We start from the raw sequence: 6,100 nt of genomic DNA, 5'->3' as shown, positions 1-6,100 counted from the left end.
TGATTACCTCTTCGTATACACAGATACTTCAAATTCATTTCTAAACTGCAATGCTTGTTAATTAGAGATGGGTGCGAGGCCAGTTCGATCGTGCCAATAACTGTAACCGACTCCGAAATGCTGGATATCCCTAAACAGGACATATGCGAGAGTTAGCATTAGGACGAGGTATCTTCATAATTGTCTTCATGTCGAATACACCATATATATATGACTGTTTGTCCTGAAAGACAGACTGACTGATTGATTGGTGATCAATGCTTAAATTTTAACTCTAGTTAGTGGGGGCTTAGTTAGACGGGGCTTCGGGAAATTCCACCCGCAAGTGTGGAAAATTCGGGAAAAACGTTTGTATGAAACTTTTTTATTTACCATCCAATCAACCTCAAGCTCATTTTTAAAGATCTTTGAGAGCATTTATTTTATACGCAAGGCCATGGTATACTCGCTAGTCTAATAATATTCCTGTAGCAAAAACTAGTTTGAATCTAACATCTCTGGCTTTTATAATCTCTGTCAAGATACTCATCATGAAATACGGACGAGTACAACATGTGCACATGTAACACAAAACGATTGCTCAGTCTACAAAAACTTAAACCAATTTTCTACCTAAATGTAGAGCACAATCCCTGACTAACTGACTGACTGAAAGGTTGATAATCGAGAGCCGGAAAACAAAATTTTTTAATTTTCTGAAAGTCGTAATTGCAAAGAAAAAGCGGCAAACTATTGGAACATTTTTAACCTTTGGTTCGATCTGACTAATATTTCAATATATGTATATCTAAAATGTCATTTTAAGAAAGAAGAAGAAAGAAGTTAGCCTTAAAAACACACATTATTTTTGGAAAATAAATGAGCTTATGTGTAAAAACTATTCTAGCAACATTTTGCAGTTCATGCATTTGGCATGTCGTGACTGAAAAATCCGTCACGCGTCCATCTCTAAAGTGAACACAAGTCCATAATTGGTAACTGACAGCAAACACACACAATATGCTCGAGCACATACGTATGAATGTATGTACATTTGTACATGTTGTACATGGAGGGACTGTTGCGAGCAATGCCGAATGTTGAATACCGAATGCTGACCGCTTTACCCAGGGCTAATCGTCTGAAGTAATTCCCCAGCAAAAACTGCCACTCAACATGCATAATTTAGGTAACAAATGATAACTCGAAGAAATGTGAAACCATGCATAAATTCACATCGCTTACAAGTGCAGGCTGCAACTGCACTCAGGTGAGTAGCCATCAGGAAGGACTTCTAGACTGGCAGACTGGGCAGAATGGCAGGCTTAAGAGTCTGACAGAACGCCAGACAGTTGCAGACGAACTGCCTTTGATTTATTACAGTAGAGTTAGTGGAAGAAGCAGGCGGAAGGTTACTCATCAGCAGCTGCAGTCAGCTTTGGCTTCGACCCATAATTTATTAACCAACAACATGCTGCAGTTGACCAGGGTGGGGGGGGGGCAGAGAACATACCACAATGCTGGCCCCTCAAGGAAAGCTCGTCTATCAGACTGTGAAGAGAGCTGTGCCTCGAAATGAATGGCAGAGGAGGTTGTCAATGCGGTTATAACATAGTGAATTGATGATTCTAGAATTTGGGACTGAGAATTATTGATTAAATGAGTCAAGAGCATGCATTATCCAGATCTATTGTATCTAAATATGAGTCCAGCAATTTATTTCAGCTGGCTTTCGAACATAAATCAGGTTGTTTGAGCTTGGAGCTGACCCAACGTGTGTTTATTTATACAGTATGCCATGCAATTTAATTTATTTCAATGTTTGCATTGCTAAGGCATTGCTATCATTTAATTAGAGCAAATAAAATGCAACGAGCGTGCTAATTAAATGCATTATTAATTTGTAATCAATTAAGTGAGTTACGCACCAACGGACATTGCAGATAGCATGTGTTGGTAATTGCATTTTATTATTGAGCTGGAGCTGGAGCTGGAGTCAAACGATTGCAATAAGTTCTTGATACTCAAGTAGTACCCAGGATTGTCTAACACAACTGTCAATTACACTTGCAGAATGTGTCTGTAAATTATTTTTCTTTATAATATAAAAGTGCAGTTTTAATACAAACATTAGACCAGAAATTAAGATATCAACTAGGTTTCATTGTATTACCATAAATAATTGCTAAACAAGTAAGAGGTTCTAGTCGGGAGCTCCCGACTAGGGGAAACCCTGAACCCTCTTCTTCCAACATCAAATGCATATATATATTCTATTTTAGAAGCTATATGTCAAGTTTGGTGACTCTAGCTCTTAATATTTACCAAAATTGCCCAAAAAACAGGATATCGATATAGATTTTTATCGATTGCTTGGAAACGGAGTAAGTTATCGATTATCGGAAACAAACTCGATCTGCGCGGGAACTAGGAGCATCTTCATCTAAAATTTAAGTCTCTAGCTCTCATAGGTTCTGAGATCCTTGCGTTCATACATACGGACGGACGGACGGACGGACGGACGGACGGACGGACGGACAGACAGATGCTAATCAAGAATATATATACTTTATGGGGTCGGAGATGCTTCCTTCTGCCTGTTACATACATTCGGATTTTGCACAAATACAATATACCCTTGTACCCATTTTTAATGGGTTCAGGGTATAAAAATGATAATTTTGGTAATTCTATAATTCATCTCTCATAATACATACATTATACAAATGACAGTAGAAGTTTTTCCAAAACTGGAATAGAGACCTAGAATATTAGTTAAAAGTTCCACTTGTAACAAGCTGTGTTCCAAGTTTATCATCATTTCTATATGCATTTCGAATATGCATTGATATGATGCTAATAAAAAGGCGAAAGAGGCTGGGCCGCACGACATGCCATGTACATTACTCTTTCTAAATGCTCGACATCGTTTAACATGTTCCTGGAATTTGGTGGGTTCCTTTTATGCCGGCAATGCGCTCCAATGCGGTGGTCACATCGCCATCCACTGTTGCCGCGTTAGTGCGTGGTTTTTAGATATTGTCTGCTCTTCGGGCTGTTCGGTCTGATTTTAGTGTCCCAGGACTGGCTCTGTTGTTGGCACTTATTTGGCGACATTGTCATCGATATAAAACTGGCTTTGTTTGTCCACTGGTCAAGGCATCGGCATCGGCATTGGCATCGGCATCCGTTGCGCATATTTCGAATAGTCCATGCCAGCTCTTTTCTCCTACAGCGGGGTATATATGTGTGTGTATGTGAGTGTCCGATTCTGTGGTCGGTCTGTCTGTGCTTCTGGGCCTGGTGTCTGGTTCTGTGTCTCTGGGCTTTGGCATTATCAACTTGTGTGCATCAGTATTTGGTTTCGCGTGAAATTCACTCACGACTTGTAATTATTTAATTTTATTGTTTGTCTTACGCTACAAAATCAGCAAAAACGACTGCAAAATCGGAGCTTACACTTTCCAGCTGCCTGCCGCAGCAAGATTTCTATATCTGGTCAATTGTATAATGGCCTTAGGAATTGCACTGAGCTGGGGCGTCATAATCTTTAGATGGTTAAGCTTCATTAGGCTTCTACAGATAAAACACAGCCAAGCCAAGCGAACTTGTTATTATGTTTAACAGAGATTTCCTGCGATTAGTCGGGCGTTCATTAATCTCAGACTACAACTCTAATATTAAACAAGTAAGAGGTTCTAGTCGGGAGCTCCCGACTAGGGGATACCTGAACCCTCCTCTTCCAACATCAAATGCATATAAATATTCTACATGCTACATGTCAAGTTTGGTGACTCTAGCTCCTATTATTTACCAAAATTACCCAAAAAACAGGATATCTATATCGATTTTTATCGATTGCTTGGAAACGGAGTAAGTTATCGATTATCGGAAACAAACTCGATCTGCGCAGGCACTAGGAGCACCTACATCTAAAATCAAGTCTCTAGCTCTTATAGGTTCTGAGATCCTTGCATCCATACATATGGACGGATCGACGGACAGGCGGACAGACGGACAGACAGACAGACGGACATGGCTAAACCGAATCGGCTATTGATGCTGATCAAGAATATATATACTTTATGGGGTCGGAGATGCTTCCTTCTGCCTGTTACATGCATTTGGATTTTGCACAAATACAATATACCCTTATACCCATTTTTAATGGGTTCAGGGTATAAAAAAGGCTTCAAAACCTCTTTAGTGTAACCCTCATATTGAGCATTTGTCACTTATCCTTGCAACAACAATTAAATTTCCACCGATATGCTCTTTGTTGTATCTAACGGCCCTTGAGTATTTTGCGCATACATAAATTATTGAAATTCAAATCATTTTCGCACAGATGCAACTAAAAGCTGTCCACAAGCAAAACACAATTGTCTGTCAGCATTTGTAATTTGTATATGCATTCGATGGAACTACAAATAAATTTGGGAATTTTTTCAAAAAACCTGCACACACTACGCATATTTTAGCAATTCCATTTGAATAATTTACTGTAGTCATGGTGAAAAATTGTTGACCTGTGAGAATAATGCTAAATAATTTAAGGCATTCAAATTGCAAAATATTTTCTCTTTTTTAGGGAATGCATCACTGGCATATGCAATTTCTAAAATCCCTTAAAAAAAGAATGAACAAATAGCTTTTGCATGCCGAAGACTAAATACTCTCTATGACTTATGATTATGATTTGCAGATCTTAGATCAATATACATGCAAGGAACATATTGAAATTGGTAACTTTACTCAATATATTAAAAAAATAAAAAAAAAACCTTTTCATACCTTCAACAGACTGGCGAAGTTTGCTGGAGACAAGCTTGTTTAGAAAAAGTGAGACGGAGAGACGGAATATATATGCTCAATGGGATTGGAGAAATCTGCTTCGACACGTTAAAAATGTTAACACAAAATTGTAATGTCTCCTACAAGAGGTTATTGAAGATTTTTGAACTTTCCAAAGTTAGTTCTATGATTTTCGACAAACTTTGATATTTGTTTTCGAAGAAGACCAAATCTTGTGGTACTTGAAATAAAACTCGTGTATTTCTTAAACGTTTTATTATAGGCTGTTAGCACAAATGTCAAAATTAATTACTTGTGTCACTAGCAACAAATCATAAAACATAACATTTTAACATTATTTATAGCGCAACACAATCAAAATGGTCCCCAGTTTCTTTGATCTGCGGCGACGTGTGGCCTTTTTTTTTTGCGCTGCGCTGTCAAAAAGGGGTAACCGAAATTTATGTGACACAAAAATTTGGCCATCAAAACATCAGTCAGAAAATGATTTGATTGTGTGCGGAGGTTAAGACTCTTAATGTCTGTGGACTGCCCAATTTGTTTGAGTAAAAAATAATGAAAACGTCTTTTCCAGACATTATATGAGTGCTAGCATTTTTGTAGTCAAATATATACTTATATATATATAGAGAGATTTTCATTTGTTATTAATATAAACTTTGTCATATGCGTGTCTCTCTATGTATATAAATTCATAGCTGACAAATTGTTGGCACAGCTGTTTGTGTTTCAAATAAGCAGGCGGATTTTACTTAATGGCCCCCAACGGTTTCACTTAAGTTGTTTATGGCTTTTGTGTGTGGGCATAGAAATTCCAACCTGATCTCTCCCCACGTATACCTCGCTCAAATTTATTTATATATAAGAATATATACATATGTATATTACGAACAACATTTCATAAATTGCAAAATATTTCTTAAGATAGATTTAAACATTTAAAATAGTTCCTTAGGGAATCGTAAATAATCCCTCCATAATCCGCAACAAACTATTTGGCAATAAAATATTGTCAAATCAAAATGTTACTCAGTTTTAAGGTAGACTACTTTTGAATTTGGATGGATATCCATTAAACAAAAAGTCAGTTAAATATTTCATAAAGTAGATTTCATAAAACATTATAGGCCCTCTATTCGTTCGAGTACTTACGGTAAATAAGAGCAGCTTCTGTAGCCATTCAATGTTTTGAGGATTTTGAAAAGTATTTTGACTTGACATGAACTCATATCTTAAGAAAATAATGCCACAATATTCATAAATCAAGAACACTTCATCAACTAATAATCCGCAGGGTTAAATATGT

The 6,100-nt window shown here is 37.2% G+C and overlaps 1 long non-coding RNA gene across 1 annotated transcript; it reads left to right on the top strand.

The window, feature by feature from the left end:
- The first annotated feature begins 906 nt into the window (after positions 1–906).
- LOC115763480 lies at positions 907–4,979 on the top strand. Its single transcript, XR_004017912.1, has 3 exons — positions 907–1,249; positions 4,571–4,724; positions 4,783–4,979. It is a non-coding gene; the product is annotated as an uncharacterized LOC115763480 (long non-coding RNA).
- The last annotated feature ends 1,121 nt before the right edge of the window (positions 4,980–6,100 follow it).

Source organism: Drosophila novamexicana, unplaced genomic scaffold (genome assembly GCF_003285875.2).
Source record: "Drosophila novamexicana strain 15010-1031.04,08,12 unplaced genomic scaffold, DnovRS2.1 tig00000739-arrow-arrow-pilon, whole genome shotgun sequence".
Classification (NCBI taxonomy): Eukaryota; Metazoa; Arthropoda; class Insecta; order Diptera; family Drosophilidae; genus Drosophila; species Drosophila novamexicana.
This window is presented reverse-complemented; position numbering and strand designations above follow the sequence as displayed.